General features: G+C 43.0%; 1 protein-coding gene across 1 annotated transcript in view; it reads right to left on the minus strand.

Moving 5' to 3' along the window:
* The window catches only part of LOC140736343 (phosphatidylinositol 4-kinase beta-like), an 87,451-nt gene that overhangs the window by 30,652 nt on the left and 31,133 nt on the right, over nt 1-25,666 (minus strand). The window lies entirely within an intron of this gene.

The raw sequence follows: 25,666 nt of genomic DNA on the forward strand, positions 1-25,666 counted from the left end.
GATGGGATGATTGGCCTAATTCTGTTCCTATGTCTTATGTCAAACCACCTTCTAACAGAATCATTGACAGAAATAGACCCTTTAGCCCACTGAACATACCAGCATCAATCACACATTTACACATGCACTAATCCATCTCTTTAATTCTCAGCCACACACACTAAAGGCAATTTCCAGTGGTAAATTACATGTTGTTGAGACATGGGAGGAAACCAGAACATCTGCTAGAAACCCATGTGCTCACAGGGCAACCACATGACATAGGAACTGAATTAGGCCATTCAGCCCATCGAGTCTGGTCCGCTATTTGATCATTTATTATCCCTCTCAACCCCATTCTCCCGCCTTCTCCCTGTAACCTTTGACACCCTTGTGAATTAAGAACCTATCAATCTTCACTTTAAACATACCCAATGACTGGCCTCTATGGCCAGGGACAACATGCAAACTCCACACAGACTGAATCTAAGATCACAGTTGAACCCAGTTCTACAGCAATGCAAGAGAGCAGCTTCACCACACCTCAGAAAATCCATCAAAATCAGGTTTTCAACAATCCTTGCCAGCACTGCATTTCTCACCAGCAACAGCAATGCCAGCTACACACCAACAAGACTCAGTAACCTCATCATAAGTATAACTGTCTTACAGCAGATGCAGATTAATTCCTGGGATGTCCTTTGGAATAGGTACAGCTGGATGGGATATCATTTAAAACAATTATGGAATTGTTTGCTGGAGAGATAAGTGACTGATTCTCAGACTGCAGGAACCAGATTTGGGGACCCAGAATCCCAATCCAAGAGGTTAACCACTTAGGATTAAGAAGATAAAGATCTCAATAATCTTTGGCACTGAAGACGTGAGAGAAGGTGACGTGAGATGTGAGAGATAGAGCTTTGTGCTCAGCCAGCTCTATCATGAGTTAAGTTCTCCTAGGCATATACAAGAGATGACATCTCAGGAAGGTAACATGCAGGGAACCCATCATCTGGGCCGTGCTGCCTCCTCATTGCTGCTATCAGGCAGGAGGCACAAGAGCCTGAAGACCTACACCTCAATGTTCCACAACAGCTTTTTCTCCAGGTTCTTGAACTAATTGACATAACCTTAACACTACCTTGGACGAGACTTTTCCCCCTCTATTGCACTGACGTTGTTATGTCTATTTTGTCCTGTAAGCTATCGTATAACTTATGTTAATTGAATTTTAAGTTAACTTATGTTTGCAACGCAATGTGCTGTTGCAGCAGAAAGCTAATTTAAGGTCTGATGACTGACTACAGGAGGAAGAAGCTGGAGGTCCATGAGCCAGTCCTCATGGAGGGAGGAGAGGTAAGGAGGATAGGTAACTTTAAATTCTTTGGTGGTAACATATCAGAAGTTCTGTCTTGGGACAGATGGCACACCATCACAAAGAAAGCATGACAGTGCCTCTACTTTTGTAGAAGTTTGTGTAGATTCGCATGTCACCAATAGCTTTTATAAATGCACAGTGGAGAGTGTCCCAGCTGGTTGCATTATAGCTTGGCTTGGAATCACTGATGCCCAGTCTACAGAAAATGGTGGCTACAGCCCAGTCCATCATAGGTGTTCCAGTTTCCTCCCACACTGCATTTGTACAGATTGGTAGGTCAATTGGTCACATGGGTATACATTGGGCAGTGCGGGCTGGAAGGGTCCATTACTGGGCTGTATCTCTAAATAAAAATAAACTACCTGAAATTATATCTCTTTTCTCTCTCTCTTCCCCTCTCTCTCTCTCAACTTGCAGTGTTGCTATGTTCACTTTGTGCTCTAAGTTACAGTGGTAATAGAAAGTTTGTAAACCCTGTAGAATTTTCTTTATTTCTGCATAAATATGACGTAAAATATGATCAGATCTTCAGTTAAGATAAAGAGAACCCAATTAAATAAATAACACAAAAACCATTATACTTAAAATGATCCAGGATATAGGATCTTTCCTATAGTGGGTGAGAGGGCACAGACTCACAACTGAAGAATGTCCATAGATGAGAAGGAATTTCTTTAGCCAGAGGGTGGTGAATCTGTGGAATTCATTGCCATAGATAACTGTGGAGGCCAGGTCATTAAGTATACTTAAAACAGTGACTGATCGGAACTTGAGCAGAAAGGTGTCAAAAGTTACAGAGAGGAAGGAGAACAGGGCTGAGAGGGATAATAAATCAGGCATGATGGAATGGCAGAGTGGACCCGATAGGCCAATTGGCCTAATTCTCTCTTATGTCTTATGGTCATAAACCTATTTCACACATCATCAACTAGTGGCCTGCTGGAAGGGTAGACCTCCAGAAACATGTCTAGGAGCTACCATGGTTTAGGGTCCTTAGTTTGCTTACCACTTTTATAAAGAGTGCCTGTGATACAGTCATGAGCACTCTACCAGGTAAATAATAGCTCAAACAACATTCTCAACTCAGTGACAATGGTTGGGCACGGCAGTGGAAGAAAAGAGAAAGAAAACAGTAGCACAGTGGCTAACATAACGCTATTACCGTGCCAGCAACTTGGGTACAATTCCCGCCAATGTCTGTGTGGGTTTCCTCCCACATCCCAAACATGTACGGGTTAGTACGTTAAGTAGTCATTGTGCATTGCTCTGTGGTTAGGCCAGGGTTGGTGGGTTGCTGAGCAGTGCGGCTCGTTGGGCTGGAAAGGCCTGTTCTGCACTGTATCCCTAAAGAAAATAAGCAGCAAAACAGCCAAAAATGAAGGGGAAGCATTTAAATCGCAGTACATCACAACTTCCGGATGCATGACACCAGGATGGTAATTGTAAATTGTCCCATGATTAGGCTAGGATTAAATAAACGGACTGCTGGTGGCGCAGCTTGAAATGCTGGAAGGGCCTCTTCCACACTGTGTATTTAAATAAATAATAATTTTCAAAGAGAGCTCCCTGTTGCATTCTCAGAAATACTGCAGAAGTGTTCAAGTTTAACTGTCCTTCAACCGTACATGAATACCACGAATAAAGCCAAACAAAACAGCATTCCTCTAGAGATAGAGAGAGAGAGAGATAGAGATAGATAGAGAAAGATAGATAGAGACAGTGCAAAAAGGGGGGAGATAGAGAAAATGATAGTGGGAAAACAAGGTAGGAAGGAGAGAAAAGGAGAAGTACCAGAGTGAGATGTACACAAAATATGCAGAGGATATTTGGAGAAGCAATGAAGGTGGAGGGATAGGAAGTGAGACAGTGAGGCAGGGACACAGGTTAGAGCAACTGCCAGCAGGTTCAAGTGACAGAAAGACACAACTGGTGCATACAGATGTAGGCACAGAATGACGTGTAGCAAGACCAACACTGACCCCCTCAGCCGAGTAATTCCAAAGTCCCACTGAATTGTATTTTATTTAATACAGAGCAGTAACAGGCCCTTCCAGCCCAATGAGAATACGCCATCCAATTACACCCATGTGACAATTAACCTATGAACCCCAATGTATCTGGAATGTCGGAGAAAACCTGAGCACCCTGAGGAAACCGACAAGGTCACAGGAAGAATGTACAAACTACTTACAGACAGCTTTGGGAACTGAATCCGGTCATTGGAGCTGCAATAACACTATGCTACTGTGCCGCCCAAAATCATGCTATGCAGCTACTGAGTTCAGTGGTATATCCCGTCTCAGTAAATATTAAAAGGCTTGTGTATGGCAACACTCAACAACAAGTTTCTGGGTAAAATTAAGCGTCACTATTTTTGTTTGACATCCAATATTTGATCTAGTAATGTCATGGAGAAGACCATCCATAATTGATCATTTACCATGGGAGAGCTGATGCAACAGAATGCGGCTGTCAGGATAATCAGTTTCAATAGAGAGCTGCAATGAATGCAACAGTCTGAGGGAGAATCGTCCTTTCCACATCCACTCTATCTAGGCCTTTCAATATTTGATATGTTTCAATGAGATCCTCCTTCGTTTTTCTAAACTCCAGTGAGTACGAGCCCAGAGCCATCAAGTTCTCCTCATACGTTAACTCCTTCATTCCAGGAATCATTCTCGAGAACCCTTAAGTCCCAGTACTTGTAACACTTCTGTCACTAACTCATTGCATGTGATTGGATGCCGTCAGTTTTGGGTCATGTAGCCAGGTATCGTTTATAAATCCGTATGCTGGACTGGGTTCTAACATCGCTTCCAATTCTTCCTTTTCCCACATACTGGTGAATCCAAGAGAATTCTCCCTACGGCCACTTCCCGAACTGGCGGCTGCTTGCAGTCATAGTCAAGAGCGGTGACGATCTTCGCCAGGAGCTCCTAGCTTACCAGGTCCTAAAGCAACTACAGGTACATCACAAACACAAGAGATTCTGCAGATGCTGGAAATCCAGTCTAACACACACAAAATACTGGAGGAACTCAGCAAGTCACGAGGCATCTATGGAGGGGAATAAACAGTCAACGTTTCAACAGGGCACAGAAGCCAAAATAAGGAGGTGTGGGGAGGGGTGATGGGTGAAACCAGGTGAGGGGGAAGGTGGTGGGGGAGTGTGGGGTGAAGTGAGAAGCTGGGAATAATAGGTGAAGCGGGAAAAGGCTGAAGAAGGAGTGGAGAGTGGACCATGGGAGAAAAGGGAGGAGGAGGAAATATGAACTACACTGTCTCTATAGCTGTTAGGCTTTATTTGATATTGCTATTTTGACCTTGTTCTACTTCAATACACCATGTTATGATTTAATCTGCATCAAAGTTCAAATTGAATTTATTACCAAAGTATGTACATGTTAACTTTTCTACTTTGAGATTCAGTTTCTTACAGGCATTTACAGGAAGAAAATTATACGATTCACAAATGTACATAGCAGAGAAACAAAGACGAAGAGTATGCAAGACAAGCTTTTCACTATCACTTCATATGTGACAATAATTAATCAATACCAAGTGACTATAAACTCCTTTTCGGCTATGACTGGTCTAATCACTTAATCTATCACAATGACAGCTCAAAATATCACCTCTGACTCCAAATCAAGCTAGATGTTTAGACAACAGCAGAAATCACAAAGTTGAACAAAAACAATGCCAGGGTAATGATGCTGCCTTGGAACTGACTACAAGATCTTTGTTTAAAAAGCAAGATTTAAATGGCTGGGAGACAGGCAGGCATCTAACGGGCTCCTGGATCGACTGTGACTGGCTTCGTGACTGTGAACTCACTTACATGAATTTCAGCTCTGAATGTTATTTGCTTACTTTTATTGTTTGCACGATTTGTTTTTTTTCTCTGCACACTGGCTGTTTGATGGTCTTTTTTTAATGGGTTCTATTGAGTTTCTTTGTTTTAAATGTACTTTGAACTTTGAGATTCAATCCTTTCTTCTCAGCAACACTCCTGAAAAAGAAACTGCACAGTTTCAAGAAGTCACACAAGCTGTTAAATGGGAAGAAATTAGTTTGATAATCATGTTCAAATTATATGGAGATCCTGGCTTCAACAGAGAAACAATTTATTCCTCACTAACTTAATTTATCAAGGTTAAGGGAAATTACATATGGAGAAAGAATGACTTACTGATTTTGTTGTATGACCATAAGACCACAAAATGTAAGAGCAGGGTTAGGCCATTTGGCTCATTGAGTGCTCCACCATTTCATCACAACTGATCTACTTTTTCTCTCAGCACCAATCTCCTACTCCCTGGTATCTCTTCATTCTCTGACCAATCAAGAATCTATCAACCTCTGCCTTAGATATACATAAGGATTTTGCCTCCACAGTTGCCTGTGGCAAACAATTCCACAGATTCGCCACTCTGGCTAAAGAAATTCCTCATCATTTTAAAAGGATGGCCCTCTATTCTGAGGCTGTGCCCTCTGGTCCTCAACCCTCCCATCCTCTCCATCAAGGCTGTTCACCATTTGATAGGTTTCAATTAGGTCACCCCTCACTCTTCTGAATTCTACTTAATATAGGCCCAGAGCCATCAAATGCTCTTCGTATGATAAGCCGTTTAATCCTGGAATCATCTACAAAGGAACGAGCTGCCAGAGGAAATGGTTAACAACATTTAAAAGGTATTTGGGCAAGTACATGGATAAGAAAGATTTAGAGGTATGGGCATATGAGATGTGAACCTTGACTGGAATGGACTGGTTGGGCCGAAGGGTTTGTTTCCAGGCTGTAAAACTGTGCTTGAAAGGTCTCAGTCCAAAACATCGACAGTGATTCCCCTTCATTAATGCTGCCTGACCTGCTGAGTTCCTCCAGCACTTTTATGTGTGTTGCTCAAGATTTCCAGCATCTGCAGAACCTCTTGCATCTATGTGTTTGATAACCAACTCAAGTTACCTTCCTCCTTTCTCCTCTTGTGTTACAACACCTGACCCAAAATATTAACACCATAAGACATCGGAACCAAATTATTTCATCTAGTCCATTGAGTCTGCTCTGCCATTCCATCATGGCTGATTTATTATACCTCTCAATACCATTCTCCTGCCTTCTCCCTGTAAACTTTGATGCTCTTACTAATCAAAAATCTATCAGGATCAGGATCAATATCACTGCGTATATCATGAAATATGTTGCTTTGCAGCAGCAGTACATTGAAATTCATAATAATAAAAAACTAAAATTACAATAAGTATATACAAAAAAGAAAATTAACCTAAATAAGTAAGGCAAAAAGAGAGGGGAATAATATTTATGGGTTCACTGTTCATTCAGAAATCTGATGGTGGAGGGGAATAAGCTGTTCCTGAAACATTGAGTGTATGCCTTCAGGGTCCTGAAGCTCCTCCTAGCAATGAGAGGAGGGCATGCCTTGGGTGATGGATGTCCGTAATGATGGATACTGCCTTTTTGAGGCATTGCCTTTCGAAGGTGTCCTTGATGCTGGGAAGCAACCTCTGCTTTAAACGACTTGGCTTCCACAACCATTTGTGACAATAAATTCCACAGATTCACCATCCTCTGACTAAAGAAATTCCTTCTTATCTCTATTCTAAAGGGGTGGCCTTCTATTCTGAGGCCGTGCCTTCTGGTCCTAGACTCCCCCATTATTGGAAACATTCTCTCCACGTCCATCTACATATCTGGACCTTTCAATATTGAGCTCACTCCACTCACAGGCCACTGTCCACAGTGTCGGCCAGTTAGCAAACATAAGGGCAATGCTATCAAGGTTATCTCAGGTCTCACTCAAAGTCCATGCCCTTCTGGTTCAAGACCAAGACAGCGAACAAGCAAAACCTGAGACGCAGCAAGCAAGATCAAGGTGTGGTTTACCAAACAACACAGAACATTCCACTGATATTTGAGGAGCATTCATCACACAATGCCAGCACGACAGTCACGTTACACCAAAGTATTTAATCATCATTTTTGGCAGTTGGATCCAACTGTTAAATTCTTAGATTTGGATGTTTCTTTGCAGTTTAACAATTAATTATCTATTAAACTTCTATTTTATGCAAGTTTAACATATATCTGGTGCCTATGCAAAGTATAATTCTGGAAAGTTCTGGAAGCTTTTTTCTTCTGCATTAAGTAAGTGTTTTCTTACTGGTTAACTTGGTACTGCAGTATTTGAATGAGTACTTCCTGACTCGTTTGCACTGCTCTCTTCAGTTACTTGATGAGGTAACCGTAGATTTTGGCTGGGAGCAGATGTCATCAGGTGGTGCCCAATCTTCTAGAGTCTTTTGACCCTTAACCACTACACCCTCCCATTGGCAGGTCAGCAGTATACTTATCTATAGATTTGAATTAAATTGTCCTCATCTCTGGGTATAAAATAGCTAAACACAAAGCAGTGTTATCTTTAATCTTAGCTTCCTTTAGCTCTGCCTGTTCAGTTTTCTGTTGTTGTATCAACTTGAAATAAAATGATTGTGAAGCTTCTTTCCTGACTTCTGAAAGAACCTTGGATTAAAACGTTCAGAATCTAACATGCCATTCTTCTTTCTTCTTCTTAAGCCCCTCAGCCCTGTTGGGAGATAGGCCACTGACAGCAGCTCGTCAGAGTGTTCTGTCCTGGACCAAAGGCAGCTGATTGGCCCTGTGACTTTCATCACATGACTTCATACATCTTCTAGGTGAAGATCCTTCCTCTCCCAGGATGAGGCCTTTGGAGCTTCTGTTGGCATTTCTATAGCTCTAGATTTTTATGGGATGGTGTTGCTAGCCCAATGCCCAACCCTCCTCCTTTCGCAGCCGGGCTTGACACAGTCCATGCGGAATTATATTTAGTGTAAGTTGAAGGATAAAGCTTGGTCAGGTATCCTTTTGCTCTGCTCTGTAAGTTGGATTTCCTCCTACCACACTCAGCTTTCTACTGGGTTTAATACACCATCTAAAAGGCAGCCCCCGTCTCTGCTCTGCCAGCCTGGACAAGAACTTCAGAGCGATACGGCTGGCCGAGAGGATCCCTACCACCCCATCCCACAACCTCTTTGACCCACTATCACCGAGAAGGAGGTACAGAAGCATTAGAACTAGATAGCAGCTTCTTCCCCCAGGCTTTGAACCTAATGAATACCTTGCCACCACCGAGGAATTGATACTAGGACAGCGAGCTGTTTACTGTATAGTACAATGCTCCAGAATTCCTCTCGACATCTACCCTGTCAAGTGTAGTGTGTATGTAGGCCTCCGTTAGTCTCGACAGACGATGGATTTGCACCTTGGAAAGTTTCCAGGGCGCAAGCCTGGGCAAGGTTTTATTTTTATGGAAGACCGGCAGTTGTCCAAGCTGTAAGTCTCCCCTCTCCATGCCACCAATGTTGCCCAAGGGAAGGGCAAATATACTTGTCTATGTCAAGTATATTTGGTTTAATGAGATCACCTCTCTTCTAAGTTTCAAACTACTTGGGCTGCCTCTTCAAATCCTTCACTCCAGGGATCAACCAAGTGAACCTTCTCCAATCTGACTCTGATGGAAGCATTGCCCTCTTTCAAAGAGGGATAAAAATTAGATCGTCTCACCAATGCCACTCGTTCTCTTTTACACTTGTGTACTGGAAATTATATTAAACAATCCTGAATCTTGAAGAAAGACTTACCTAACTGGACATTCAAAATCACCTGCAACAAAGCCCATTTCATTTAGGGTCATAGAATGTGGCAATACAGAAACAGGCCCTTCAGCCCAGCTAGCTCGTGGCAAACCATTAATCTGCCTAGTCCCATCAACCTGCACCTAGACCATAGCCCTCCAAACCCCTCCCATCCATGTACCTATCCAAACTTCTCTTAAATGTTGAAATCGATCCTGCATCCACCACTTACACCAGTAGCTTGTTCCACACTTATACCGCCCTCTGAGTAAAGAAGCTCCTCTTCATATTTCCCTCAAACATATCACTTTTCACCCTTAATCCAAGACGTCTAATTGTAGTCTCACCCAACCTCAGTGGAAAAGACCTGCTTGCATTTACCCTATCTATACCCCTCAAAATTTTGTATACCTTTATTTGTATATCACTTTGATCTTCCAGGGAACAATTTATCACCCGGATTACTGGCTACACATCCATGCTAACTTGTACAGGGACTTCCAAGACCCTTTCAAGCACTCCGTTCCTTGTGCAGATGAAACAACATTATACCTTTCAATTCACCTTACCCAAGAGAAGATCCTCACGTTTCCCAACACTGTATTCAAATAAAGCAAATTATTGCCCAATAACTTCCCTTTTATATCTTGCACTCCAACCCTTCTTTGCATCAGAAGCAAAACTGCAAACAGTTGAGGCTTCAGCATTGAAGAGTGGGAAAATTTACAGATATTGCCAGGACTTGAGGACCCGAGTTACAGAGAAAGGACTTTATTCCCTGGAGCACAAGAGAATGAGGGGAGATTTGATGGAGGTATACAATATTAATAAGGGTACAGATAGGGTAAATGCTTGCAGGTTTTTCATCCTGAAGCTGGGTGAGATCAGAACTAGGTTTAGGGTGAAATATGAAATATACAAGGGGAATGAGGGGGAACATCTTCATGCAGAGGGTGGTGAGAATGCAGAAGGCGCTGACAGCAGAAGTGATGGATGTGGATTCGATTTCAACATTTAAGGGAAGCTTGGATAGGTGGGGTATGGAGGGTTATGGTCCAGGTGTGGTGCTCAGTCATTTCACTCGGCAGCCCACAAGTAATATCTGAAATGATCCATCATTCTCTCCTACTTTAATTTTACTTATTTAGAGATACAGGGTCTTCTGGCCTACTGAGCCGCAGTGCCCAGCAACTCACCAATTTAACCCAAGCCTAATCACAGGACAATTTACAATGGCCATTTAACTTACTAACCCGATCTTTCGACTGTGGGAGGAAACCAGAGCGCCAGGTGGAAGCCCATACAATTCACAGGGAGGATGTGCAACTTCTTACAGACAGTGCCAGGATAGAACTTCAGAGCTGTAACAGTGTTGTGCTAACCGCTACACTATGTGGCGCCCAACGGGTAAGGTTTTCCATAGGATAGCCCTGAACTTCTCTCCAAAATAGCAAAATAATATAGGTAATAAGCCAGAATAGTCTGCTCCTACTCCTAGAACCAACATGTGAACATTGAAGTCCAAGAATTAATTTCTATATTCCTTAAACAGAAGAGATTCCACAGATGCTGGCAATCCAGAGCAACACACACAAAATCATGGAGAAATTCATCAGGTCAGACAGCATCTATGGAAATGAATATACAATCGACATTTTGGGTTGAGACTCTTCTTCAGGACTGGAAAGAAAGGGGAAGATGCCAGAATAAAAAGGTGGGGGGAGGGAAAGGAGGACAAAGTAAGAACCAGGTGGGTGGAAAAGATAAAGGACTGGAGAAAGAGAGGAGATGGACCATGGGAAAAAGGGAAGAAGGAGGGCCACCAGGGGGATATTTATTTATGGCATGGAAGGAAATTCAGCCCACTGAATCAATGCTGTCTTACAAAAACAATCCCATTCCCTCGCTGACCTTCACCATACCTAATCCTTCCAACAACCCCAGATTCTATCCCTCACCAACACACCAGTGACAGGCACCAAGTAACCTACCGACTAGCATGTCCTTGGGAGCTGAGAGGAAACTGGAACACGGGTGGAGGGGGTGGGTGGATCGCAGAAAATATGTGCCAACTCCAGGTCAGGATGCAATCGAGGTCACAGGAGCTCAGAGACATCAGCTCTACCTGCTGTGCCACCCTGAATAATTGAAGGGAACCTAATCAGTCTGAGCAGTTCGATTACTGCCTCAGTTCTGTATCACCTTCCATGTTGGTAAGTTCATGCTATTCCATAAATGGAGCTGTTTTGATCTTCACAATGGAGAACAATCTGCTGCCTTGGAATCAGTTCAATGCAGAATCACAATAGGAATCCAAATGGGTGACAGAATGCACCACGGTAGCTTAGCGGTTACTGCAACACTATTACACCTCGGGGGCTCGGAGTTCAACTCTGGCGTCCTCTGAAAGAAACTTTGTATATTCTTCCCGTATGTGTATGTTTCCTCCAGGTGCTTTGGTTTCCTCCCACAGTCCACACACATACCAGTTAGTAGGTTAATTGGTCACTGTAAATAGTTCTGTGATTATGCTAGGGTTAAATCTGTGGGTTGCCGGCCAGTGCTGCTCATTGGGCCAGAAGGTATTGTTCTGCACTGTATCTCTAAATAAATAAATAAACACAAGAGACTCTGCAGATGCCAGAAATCCAGAGCAATACATACAAAACCGTGGAGAAACTCAGCAGCCAGGCAGCATTAATGGGGGGAGAAAGCTGCAGCACTTTGTCTGCCTACCCCACCCATCCACCTTCCCCCTCACCGGTCTCCCCTATCATCTTCCAGCTTGTATTCCTTCCCTTCCTCCCATCTTCTTACTATGGCTTCTTCCCTCTCATCCCAAAACAATGACTGTTTTATTTCTCTCCATGTATTTGCACTGTTAGCATGTCAAGGGAATGTAGACAAGGCAAGAAGATGAGAGTTGAGGATCACCTGTGACATTAGGTACAAGACGCTGTCTGGTTTGGTTTGGTTTCTAGCTCTGATAATGTCTGAATCAGAATCAGGTTTAATATCACTGGCAGATGTTAAAAAATTTGGTGTTTTGCAGCAACAATACTTAGCAATACATAATAATAAAAAACTAAATTATAATAAAAAAGATATTTTTAAATTATTAAATAGTATAAACAGAGAGGAAAAATAGTGAGGTAGTGTATTTGGGTTCAATGTCCATTCAGAAATCTGATGACAGAGGGGAAGAAGCTGTTACTGAAATGTCGAGCGTGTCTTCAGGCTCATATACCTCCTCCCTGATGGCAGCAATGAGAAGAGGGCCTGTCTGCTTTTTGAAGGTGTCCTGGAAACTCACATCATCTGTGAGGCAGCACACCATTAAGTTGTTTACTTGCATAGACACATCTGTGTGTAACCTCAAAAACATGCATTCAAGGGACAGAGCACAATAAACACAGTCCCACAAACTCTGTGAGCCAGAAGTTGCTTGGCAACTAAATACCAGATTGAAGACTCACCCTGAAAGAATGCAGAACTCAGCAGGGAGAAGTAATAGAATGTGTAATAGAATAGGTAAGACTTCCAGCTCAGGTACAGTGGGCAAACATTACCCCAAGACCCAGGAGCAACAATGAGCAGTCAACGCCCCAGTGACCTTAATCAACAGCAATACAGGGTTCAAATGTTTGAGTGAAATCCAAACAGTCCACTAACAGGTCTAGTGACTCTCATTCGGCGTTTTGACTGGAACCTTTGACAATTCCTTTCTTTAAGATTAAAGATTAGTTTTATTTGTCAGATGTATATCAAATCATAGAGTAAATGCACTATTTGCAATATGAATGTGCTAGGGGCAGCCCTCAAGTGTCACCATGCTTCTAGTGCCAACAGAGCGTGCCCACAACTTACTAAAGATTAAAGATCAGGTTTATTTGTCACATACACATCAAAACATACAGTGAAATGTGCAACACTTATCCAACACAATCCAAGAGTATGTTGGGGGCAGCCTGCAAGAGTCACCATGTTTCTAGCAGAAACATAGCATGCCCACAACTCTCTAACCCTAACCCGTACGTCTTGGAATGTGGGAGGAAACCCACCTGGCATGGGGAGAACATATAAACTCCTTAAAACGGTGGCGGAATTGAACCCGTTCGCGGGCACTGTAATAGCTTTACGCTAACTGCTACCATGCCCCACCACTCTGCCACTTGTCTCTCTGATGATACACAGGACAGCACCGGTGGATGATATGTGGAATCCGAGAAAGGCAAGGTTATGCATCACAGAAGAGAGCAAAGGAAGAGAATGCACAATCAATGTGCAGCAACAGGGGGCCCTTGGAGTGTATGTCTAGTAATCCTTTATGGTTGCAAGGCAGTATGTACTGTAGGTAAGAACTAAGACCAATGACATACTTGACAACAGATTAAAGACAAGCTTTATTTGTCAAACTTAAACATGCAGTGAAATGTGTCGGTTGTATCAATGAACAATCCGAGGATGTGCTGAGGGTAGCCTGCAAAATGCCGCCACGCTTTTGGTGCCAATGTAGCATGTCTTTAGTTCTCTAACCTTAAACTGTATAGCTTTGGAAAGTGTGAGGAAACCGGAGCACCAGGAGGAAACCCATGTGGTCAAGGGGAGAACGTAAACTCCTTACTGACAGCAGCAGGAATTGAACCCAGGTCACTGATTGCTGTAAAGTGTTGTATTATTTGCTATGCTACCGTGCCACCTTTTACACGAGCATTCCTCCCAAGGATGTTGCTTTACCCACTGAGGTCTTTGAGCAGATTTGCTCCTGTCTTCACCTGTCCTTATAACTGTGATGCTCTCATTCGTTTCTCAGAACATGAGGACCAAAGCAACACACACAAAGTGCTAGAGAAACTCAGCAGGTCAGGCAACATCTATGGAAGTGAATAGTCAAAGTTTCAGACCAAGACACTTCTTCAGGACTGAGAAGGAAGGGAAAGATGCTAGAATAAAAAGGTGGAGGAGCAGAAGGAGACTAGCTGGAAGATGATAGGTAAAGTCGAGTACGTAAAAAAGGTCATGGGCTGGAGAGTGGACCACTGGAGAAAAGGAAGGAGAAACATAGAAACATAGAAAATAGGTGCAGGAGTAGGCCATTCGGCCCTTCGAGCCTGCATCGCCATTCAGTATGATCATGGCTGATCATCCAACTCAGAACCCTGTACCTGCCTTCTCTCCATACCCCCTGATCCCTTTAGCCACAAGAGCAAGAGAAAGGGAAGTAATAGGCAGGTGAGATGAGGTAAAAGGTCAAAGTGGGGAATAGAGAGTTTAAATTTGATTACTGGAAGGAGAAATTGAAATTCATGCCATCAGGTTGGAGGTTACCCAGATGGAATATAAAGTATTGCTCCTCTGCACTGAGGGTAGCCTCACCCTGACATGGACTGACACGTTGGAACGGGAATTCCTAATTGTGGCAAATGGTGCGGAGGACCAATATGCTTCTTTTGTACTGGCTGGAAGCGGGGCACACTAACCGCTGCCATCTTGCAACTGAACAGTTCCCAAGGCTATTGGAGAGGTAAGATGCAAAACCTACAGCCAGCAACAACAGAGGAATGGCTGGTACAGCACATAGACAGGATGGTAAATTGGTTAATTATTGCACATGAACCAGTGCGCAGTGAAATACTTAGCTCTGAATGTTATCGATACAGATCATCTTATCCCATCAGTGCATTGAGTTTGTACAAGGGAGAAACAATAACAGAATTTAGAATAAAGTGTTACAGAGAAAGTGCAGTGCAGGTAGACAATATGGTGCAAGGTCATAGTGGAGTAAACTACATGGCCAGGAGTCCATCTTATTGTACTAAGGGACCATTCAATAGTTTGATAACATTGGGGGTAGAAGCTATCCTTCAGCCTCGTGGAACATGCTTTCAGGATTTTGTATCTTCCGCCTGAGGGGAGGGGAAAGGGCAGAGAATCGGTGGGTGGGGTTTTTGATTACGTTGTTTGCTTTCCCAAGGCAGTGAGAAATCTGTTAACTGCTGGGAGACATAGGATCAGAAGTAGGCCAGCTGACCCATTGAGTTTGCCCCGCCATTCCATCATTGTTATCTTTGTTGGGGAGATGCCATTAGAGTATCCTGGACCACTGACTGCAGTCCCGTCTGCACCCTGCTGCATCTGACCACTCAGACTAAAGTTTACCAGCAGCGGTAGCCATGCAGAAAACAACATGCTGGAGAAACTCAGCAGGTCTGGCATCATCTGTGGAGGCATGTTTTGAGTCAAGACCCAAGTCCAGAACTGCTGTAGAATCTTGAACTGGATCATGGGCAATTCCTTTGCCTCCACAGGTGCTGCCTGACCCACAGAGTTCCTCCAGCTGTTTGATTTTTCACAGCAGATTCCAGCGTCCGTAGTGGTAACCATGTCTTCAGTTGCCTAGCCTTAGTCTTTCAGGCTCTCTACTTCCATGGCATAGCTTATGGGCACCTGCTCCGTCACTTCCTCTCGCATCTCAAAGCAAAGTGCTTGATGTTCAAGTTCAAGTTATTGGGACAGTTGGTCAAACACGATTCAAGAAGGTTGTGAGGAGTACGAGCCAGAGAAATTGAGGGAGGGAAATGTTAGTTCCCATGGTCTAGGTTGAAGACATCAGCAAATTATGGTCAAATAAAGAGGATTGTACTGCTCCCCAGTGTGAAGTGAACAGATGGGTGAAGGAAGGAACAGGACTGAGGACAAGATGATTCCATGAAGGGGTTGAAGACTGAAAACAACTTTTTTAATTTACATTGTTCATTCAAGGAGTTAATTTATATTATCAAGGAAGAGATGCAAAGATCGAAGAGTACTTGGTACAAGTGAAGCCCTCCCCAACAGTGAGTGTATTTATATACAGCACTGCCACAAGAAAGCAGCATCCATTATCAAAGACTCCCATCTCTCCTTGCTGCTACCATCAGTCAGGAGGTATAGGAACCTTGGGTCCCATACCACCAGGTTCGGGAGCAGTTATTACCATACAACCATCCAACTCCTGAAGCAACACAAACAAGATGCTGGAGGAGCTCAGCAGGTCAGGCAGCAACCATGGAAATAAATAAAGTAAATGAACAGTCAATGTTTCAGGTCAAGACTCTTCTTCAGTATTGGAAAGGAAGGGTGAAGACACCGGAACCCAGAATAAAAAGATTGTGGGAAGGGAAGGAGGATAGCTAGAAGATGATAGGTGAAACCAGGTTGGTAGGAAAGATGATGGGTGGAGAGGAAGGAATCTGATAGGAGAGGAGAGTGGACTATGCGAGAAAGGGTAGGAGGGGCACCAGAGGGAGGTGACAGGCAGGTGAGGAGAGGTAAGAGGCCAGAGTGAGGAGTAGGAGGAGGAGGATAAGGGAAATAAAATATTACCAGAAAGAGAATTCAATGGTCATGCCGTCAGGTTGGAGGCTTCCCGGACAGAATATGAGGAATTGCTCCTCTACCCCAGTGAGTGGCACAATGAGGCCACAAGAGGCAGCCATATCAGGATGGCAATAGGGATAGGAATTAAAATGGTTGACCACTGGCACCATAGACAGTTCTGAAAGTGTCCTCACAGTAATGAACAGAAGTTAATGTATAATAGAAAAACACTGCAAAATGAAGATGGTGATGGTGTATTGAAAGAATGGATTTGTCATTGTCAGAGTGAACATATGCTGCTAACAGTACGCTAATCATGAAAGAAGCAAATATCTATCAGAATGGCCTGAAAATTGAAGGTAATTGTGAATATTCAGCAGGCTGGTTGAAGACATTTAAGAAAAGGCACAGCAGGGGGACATCACGTGATGACGTAGGATCGAGACGCAGGGACCCAGCTCTCCCGTAAAAAGTTAATAAATTAATGTTTAAATGAAGAAAAGTTAGTCAATACTTTCTAAAAGTTACTTATAAACGACTCCGGACTGTGTCAAGCTATGCCTCAAGGAAGGAAGATGAAGAAAACTAATACCGGGAAGACTACGCAAGTTGGAACAAGAACAAGGCCCACGTCTACCGAGGAACCGCGGTCTCAGGTACATTATATCACCGGCGATACGGAACAGGAGACTGTGGCAACACTGGCCACTTCCAAAGGAAAAAACCATCGTGAACTGCGCAAACGCGAAGGATGGAGCATGCGCAAACGGGAGCAACAAGAACTACAAAGCCCAGCTACCACTGCAACTGAAAGTGATAGCGAATCGAAGGGACAGTCAAATCTCTCGGAAGGATCAGATGAAGAAAGAGGTAGAAGTCCTTCTAGAAATATAGAAAAGACTTTGAGGCAAATAATGCGTAAATTAGACACATTAAAAGTAATTAAAAATAATCAAAAAATACTCGAAAAAAAATGACCAATATGGAGATTATGCTTGATAAAATGACAAAGAGACAGGAAAAAATGGAAAAAAGAATTACGGACTTGGAAACTACAACGGAAGACATGGTTGAAAGAATGGACAAAATGGAAAAGGAAAATACTGCTTGGACATCAGAAAGAAAACAATTTATGGAAAAAATTGATAAGCTTGAAAATCTCAGTAGACGAAATAATATTAAAATTGTTGGACTTAAAGAAGATATAGAAGGAGAAGATCCAATAAATTTTTTTCAAAAATGGATTCCTGAAAAATTGGAAATGGAAAGAGAAACTCCAATTGAGATTGAAAGGGTGCATAGATCTTTAAGGTCAAGACCTCGAGCTGATCAAAACCCACGATCAATTTTGATAAAATGCTTACGATACCAAGACAAAGAAAAGATCCTGAAGGCCGCTGCCCAAAGTGCCAAAAATAGAAACGGGCCACTGATGATAGCAGGGAAACCAATTCTTTTTTATCCTGATATAAGTTACAACCTGTTGAAGAGAAAGAAGGAATTTAACCCAGCGAAAAAAGCCTTATGGGAAAAGGGTTATAAATTTACAATGCGTCATCCAGCAACACTGATAATTTTTTTGGAGGAGGGAAAAATTTTTTTTTCCGATTATCGAAAAGCGGAGGAGTTTGTACAAGAATTTCCATCTATTCGCTAATTACACATAGAGGCTTCCAAACATAATGGATTAAAGATGAAGATAGACCCAAGGAACAGAAGTGATGGACATTTATGGATATTATAGAAGAGAAAAGCAAAATTTTAGAAATACTAAATGAGAATAGTATTTTTTTTTCTCTTCTTATACATATACTTTTTTATGTTGCGGGGGGGCTGGGTGGCTGTGGATCGGTTACTGCGGGATTCACGTGTGTAATCATGGCGGTTGCCATGACCCGTACAGCAGAGGGGGGTAATGTTGTGTCTTTTTTCCACAACATTAGTAGGGGGGTATTTTTTTTTCCTTTATATTTTAATTTTTTTCTATCTTTTTGCCTGGATGATTGGTGGGGACACACATAGCAACATGGAGATTTTTATAAAGATTTCCCAGGATACCACGAAAGTGGAAAGATTAGGAATTATTATAGATTGGAGTAATATAATAAAAAAAAATAATGACTAATCTACTAAATTTTTTAAGTTTTAATGTTAATGGGCTTAATGGGCCAGTAAAAAGAAAAAGAATTTTAACATATATTAAAAAAATGAGAACTCCGTGGAGCATGTGGGGATCTTCCAACATCCAGGCATTCCCTTTTTTTTTCTTTCTTATTTTTTTTAATAGGGATGTTAGGGGGGAGGGGTTAAGGGGAGGGGGGCTGGGTAACACATTTTTTTTCATGCACATTTATTCTGTAACTATTTGAAAACAATAAAAAAAAGTTAAAAAAAAAGAAAAGGCACAGCATTAAATTTTTAAAGCATTGTGGTGATAAAGTGTTTGCTGATCACAAAGCAGCAGATAAATTAATTGATGAGTTTGCATAGATCACTGATGGAAATAGAACATTCTGAACAACTACATCAACACATACAGTATGTGATGAACAAATGTAAGACAAAGTCATATATATTCAGAGTCCGAAATTATGGTGATTCCAAGCTATATCATTATATAGTCCAAAATCAAAATAAAACAAAATCCAAAACACTCTGGCCCCAAGCAGTTTGGATAAGGGGTAATCAACCTGTATCCAGTCTCCCTCTCTGATTTGAGCCTGAATGTGACTCAAGTCCTGAACATCAACTGTTGATCTTTCATCAGTTCTATTATGGTCCAGTGGACTAATTGCTTGGAGCAAACCTCAGGCACGTGTTCAAAAAGAGAGCTCTCTGTCACATCACAGGATTGACTCAGGGTGGGTATCAAGTGAGACTTTTATAAATGGTGTCTGCATATCAAGAAAGATATACAATACAGTCAGATTGAATGGCCCCTCTTAGAACCATAGAACATTACAGCACAGAAACAGGCCTTTTGGCCCTTCTTACCTGTTCCGAACCATTTTTCTGCCTAGTCCCACTGACCTGCACCTGGCCCATATCCCTCCATACACCTCTCATCCATGTACCTGTCCAAGTTTTTCTTAAATGTTAAAAGTGAGCCCACATTTACCACTTCATCTGGCAGCTCATTCCACACTCCCACCACTCTCCGTGTGAAGAAGCCTCCCCTAATGTTCCCTTTAAACTTTTCCCCCTTCACCCTTGTCCTCTGGTTTTCACTCTATCTATACTCATCATAATCTTATTTTGTAGCTACAATTCACTGTTATGAGGCATGCATTTAGCTTTGTCCTTATACTCCACTGCATTACCCTTATCTCCTTTGTACTTCACTGGGCGTATTTTGTTTTGGTGCAAAACTTCCAAATGTTATAAGCAGAACCTGTGGAGAAACGTACCAAGGCCTCTCAGTCCCCAGGGTCAGTGCTAACCAGCAAACACCCACTTACAGGTCACCCAGTTATGAAAGCCTGATTTACAAAATCTTCCAAGACATAGAAGCAAAAATAGGCCTTTCAGCCCCCATCAAGTCTGCTCCACTACTCAATCATGACTGATTTATTTTCCCTCTCAATCCTATTTCACTAAAAGTAGTGGGTAAGGCCCAGTCCATCACAAGTAAAGCTCTTCCTACCATTGAGCACATCTACAAGGAGCGCTATCGCAAGAAAGCAGCATCCAGCACCAAGAACCCCCACCACCCAGGCAATGCTCTCTTCTCACTGCTTCCATCAGGAAGATGGTACAGGAGCCCAGAATCCACACCACCAGGCTCTTCAGTCAATTTCACTTACCCTATCTCTGAATTGTTCCCACAACCTATGGACTCGCCTTCAAGGATTCTTCATCTCATGTTCTCGATATTTATTACTTATTTATTTATTTTCTCTTTCTTTTTGTATTTGTACAGTTCTCTTTTTTTGTAAATTGGTTGTTATCCACTCTGTTGGGTGCGGTCTTTCATTGATTCTATTGTACTCTATGGATTTACTCTGATTGCCCGCAAGAAACTGAATCTCACGTTTGTATATGGTGACATACATGTACTTTGATAATAAACATGTAACCCTGATAATAAACTTCTCCCCTAACCTTTGACGCCATCAAGAACCTATCAACTTCTGCTTTAAATATACCCAATGACTTGCCCTTCAAAGCCGCCTGTGGCAATGAATTCCAGATTCACCACCCTCTGGTGAAAGAAATTCTTCCTCATCTCTGTTCTAAATGGATGTCCTTCTAATCTGAGGCTGTGCCCTCTGATCCTAGACTCCCCCACTATAGGAAACATCTTCTCCACATCTGCTCTGTCCAGGTAATTCTGTAGGTTTCAAGCTCCAGAGAGTAAAGAGCCATCAAACACTCCTCATACATTAACCCTTTCACTTTTGGGATCATTTTCAAAAAATCTCCTCTGGACTCTCTCCAATGCCAGAACATGCTTTCTTAGATACGAGGCCCCTGTACATAAAAGAGGCGTTTAGGGATACTGGAATGGATTTGTTTGGATTTTTTGGATGGTGTTGGGTTACAACCATCTTCAGCTGAGTGGGAATGGGACAGATTGTTTGCCATCTATTTCCCACTGCTTCCATCTGCCATGGATCCATAAATAGTTGAGGGATGAGTCGAGCAGAGCTGGGAGCATCGAGTAGAATTGCTCACTCAGTGAGGAGGCCGGCTGCCGTCTGCCCTTCCCACACCTGCTTACTCTCCCGTCACAGATGCTCCCGTGTCCCCTCACACACTATTTCTATTCATTTCCAACTTGGTAACAATCCGAGTTACAAACAGCACTTTGCACAGCACCCTGTCAGAACCTAGCAACTGCTTATGCACTTACCTCCTCAAACTTCCCGCACCCTTTCTCCAGATTATGATCAAAGTTCAAACTAAATTTATTGTCAAAGTACACATATGTTACAGGAAAATAAAGAAATACAATATAATTTACAAACAAACTATACATAAACGAAGACTGACAAACGACCAATGTGCAAAAGACAAAGTTTGCAAATAGAAAATATAAATAATACTGAGAATACGAGTTGAAGAATCCTTGAAGGCGAGTCAAGGTTGTGGGATCAGTTCAGAGTTGAGGTGAGTGAAGTTGTCACCTCAGGAGCCTGATGGTTGAGGAGTAATGACTGTTCCTAAACTTGGTGGTGTGGTACCAAAGGCTTCTGTACTTTCTGCCCGATGATATTAGCAAGAAAGCATGGCCTGGATGGTGGGTGCCCTTGATGACAGATGCTTTCTTGTGGGAGCCCTTCATGTAAATGTGTTCAATGGTGGGGAGGGCCTTGCCTGTGACGGACTGGGCTGTATCCATCACTTTCTATAGCCACTGGATGATGTACCCAGCTGAATGAACCAGCTGGGCGTTTAAAAATGTCAACTAACCAGCTCCAGGGTGAAAAATCACACCAGACATCTCAAACATTTCACTCCCTGTCCCAGCAACTGTAACTAAGGTGGCTTTAGCTTTCCCTGTCCCATACACATTGCAACACAATTAAATTCATTGCTTGCATCAACAACAAACACAGTCTGAGGATTGTACTGGGGCAGCCCACAGCGTCGCCCTGTTTCCATAATTACATAGCATGCCCACAACTTACTAACCCTAACCTTTATGTGGAAGGAAACCAGAGCACCCAGAGAAAGCTCATGTGGTCAGGGGAGAATATACAAGCTCCTTACAGACAGTGGTGGGCACTGTAAAGTGTTATGCTACCATGTCACGTATAGGATATTAACATCAATAATTCCACATCACTAACTTTGCCTACAGCAACTAGCCAACACTTTCACTGGACAAGCTGCCTCCTATACCACCTCTCGTTTCCCCATAACAGCTGGCTTGGGACAACTTGCTCTCTGAGGGAAACTAAATCACTGCAAACCACAAAGGCTTCTCGTGGCAGGCTTGAGCAGCAGCTGCAATCAAAAAGGCTTAAGCATTCCACATGTGTTTTGGGGAAATTACCACAGATGAACGACCTCAGCAGGTTTGATCGAGCCTGCTCCATCTTACACGTCAGCTGCAGATCACTTGCTTGCCCTGTGGCTATGACTCAGCGAGGAACATAGTGGTTTAAAATCCTTCTCCAGATCACTTAAACACAAGAGATTCCGCAGAGACTAGAAACCTTGAGCAGCACCCACCAACCCTGCCCTTCTCTAGGTCTTTCTGCTTGTATTCTTCCCTTTTCCCCTCAACTTCTTATTTTGCCCCCTTCCTTTCCAGTCCTGATGAATGTCAGCTGTTTATTCCATACACACTGCCTGACTTACTGAGTTCCTCTAGCACTTTGTGTGTGCTGCATAGATATCTCGGCTCTATCTCAAAGTGCAGTGAGAACTTAGACCCTCATCCACCCAAAAAACAGAAAATTTAAAAATCCCATTACACCATTCTGAGGCTCTGAAGCTTCTACGTAACACCTATGCCTCAGTCAGCACTTTAAGGCATATATTATTTGGAGACAAAATAAAAATGCAGATATTGAAATCTGCAGCAATAAAGTCGAGGAACTCAGCAGGTCAGGCAGCAGCTATGGAGGGAAATGGGACAGTCAACATTTCAGATTGAAACATTTCAACCGGACTGAAACAGAGGCAAAATAAAGAGGTGAAGGGAAGTGGTGGAATGAAGGTGACATGGTAGTGTAGTGATTAGCGAAACACTATTACAGCATCAGTGACTTGGGTTCAATCCTGCTAATTTCTGTAAGGAGTTTGCACATTTTTTTTCCCTTGACATGGCAAAGATCATAAGCTGCACCTGGGTTGGATGTTTTTAGTCTCGATGGTTGAGGAGTTAATACTGAGCCTATGTGTGAAAGCTGTGGCAAGGCCAGGGTTAAGATGATGCACAGGCAAAGGCTGTTTGCAGACAGAGCAGCATGGTAGCATAACGGTTAGTGTAACTCAGTGATCCAGGTTCAATCCCCATCGCTGACTTTAAGGAGTTTGTACGCTCTCCCCGTGACCACAGGGGTTTTCTCAGGGTGCTCCAGTTTCCTCCCACAGTCCACAATCCAATTGGTCACACAGTGCAAATGGGCAGCACAGTCACATTGAGCTAGAAGGGCCTGTTACTGTGCTGTGTATCTAAATAAAGGGCTGGCAAATGATAATCTAGGTGAGGAAGTCTGACAGGCAGATGGAAGAATGCAAAAACCTGTGGCTGGGAGGTGAAAGGTGGAGGCAGATGATGGAATCTGATAGAACAGGGAGGAAACAAATAAGACAGGAGGGAGGGAAGCCAGGAACAAGAGGGGGACCCAGTGGAAGGGGTGTGTGGATGATGGGCAGATGGAGTGGGTGCAGGAAGGGACAGAAACAGGGTGATGAGTAGTTGGGGATGGTGGGCTAAATGCAGGAAGAACTGGGCTTATGAAGAGGATAGAGGAAGAGGTGTTTACCCAGTTATTTGTTGATGATGCTCGCACACAGGCTGATATGCTCCCTAAACTTCTAAATTTCCATCAACATAGGGAGAGATCGTTTGGCCCATCATCCATGACAGCTCATGATCCCATTTCCCTGGAACCTATCCTTCCTGCATTCACATCAATGCTGCCTACTCCCCAGATTGGGGCAAATTGCACTGCCCTACTCACCTCCCAAACAGCTCATCACTGGGATGTGGGATGAAAGCAGTGCATAGAGAAACCAGGGGAATCTCATGTGAACGCAGTGCAAATAGTGACTATTGTAGATTTTACACTTAGTGGCTACATTTTCAAAGTACTTCTCTCTGTTTTAGAGCATTAGAACATAGAACAGTACATCACACAGTACAGGCCCTTCAGCCCACAATGTTGTGCTACCCTTTAACCTACTCTAACATCAATCTACCCCTTTCCTCCTACGTAGCCCTCCGTTTTTCTTTCATCCATGTGTCTATAAAGGTTTCTTAAATGTCTGAATTAATTTGCCTGTACACCACCCCCCGGCAGGATGTTCTACGCATCCACCACTCTGTAAAAGAAAAACCTCTGACAACCCCTTATACTTTCCTCCAATCATCTTAAAATTATGCCCCCTTGTAATAGCCATTTCCACACTGGGAAAGTCTCGGTCTGCCCACTCAATCTATACCTGTTATCTTGTACACCTCTATCAAGTCATCTCTCATCCTTCTTCACTCCCAAGAGAAAAGCCCTAGCTTTCTCAACCTATCCTCATAAGATATGTTCTCTAATCCAGGCAGCATCCCCCTGCACTCCCTAAAGCTTCCACGTCTTCCTGTAGTGAGGGGTCCAGCACAGAACACAAAACTCCAAGAGTGGATTAATCAGGGTTTTATAGAGCTGAAACATTCAGAACTGCATTTCTGAAAAGCAGTGTTTAAGATGAAAGGGTTTTCTCCCCCGCCAATGTAGATCAACCCCACCCAGACCAGCATCTATCCTGGGGTACAAGCCATCACCCATCCTTGTTAAACTATTCAATGTTGAACAACCAGTTTACCAAGCCCCTCCTGTAGAATACAGTACCCAAAATTGAAGAATGCATTCAAAACCCTTCAAATCTCTTCCACACTGGCTGTTACATATTCCGCCACAATAAACCCCTCATTGCTTCAACCATGTTGGCTCCCCCACCCCACCTCTATCTTTTAGAGCTCAAAGTTCTTGCAACAAGCTTTCAGCTACCACCCCTTAGACAGCTTCGTGGAAGACATAGGAGAATTAGGCCATTCAGCCCATCAAGTCTGCAGATGTAAACATGCAAGCTGTCATTAAGAGAATGATACCAACGGCCCTCCAGAACATTTCAAGTGGATAAATCACTGAACAAGTGCCACGGTGAAGATACCATCCTCTACACTAGATCTCAAAAAGAGAGCAGACTGAAGTTCAGCAACCCTCAACAGAGAGCTCTGCCCACACGCACTGTTATACCACCCATCCCAACAACATTCAGTTAATTCAGCATGGACGTGATAAAACTTGGGTTATTCTTTATTTGCACAGCTCAATACCACACCAGGCAGTATTGACCAGTTGGACAATTATGGCTCTTTGAATTCCTTGAAAGTGGAGTCACTGAGGATGGTGAGACCAAAACTAGATGTCATGGGTTAAGGGTGAAAGGTAAAATATTTTAGGGAAACTTCTTCACTCAGAACATGGTGAGAGTGTGGAACAAGTGTTGGATGTGGATTCAATTGCAACTTTGAAGAGAAATTTGGATAAGTATGTGGTTGGGAGGAGCTGGGATGGCTGTGGTCCAGGTGCTGGTCAAAGGGAC

This window comes from Hemitrygon akajei, chromosome 11 (genome assembly GCF_048418815.1).
Source record: "Hemitrygon akajei chromosome 11, sHemAka1.3, whole genome shotgun sequence".
NCBI lineage: Eukaryota > Metazoa > Chordata > Chondrichthyes > Myliobatiformes > Dasyatidae > Hemitrygon > Hemitrygon akajei.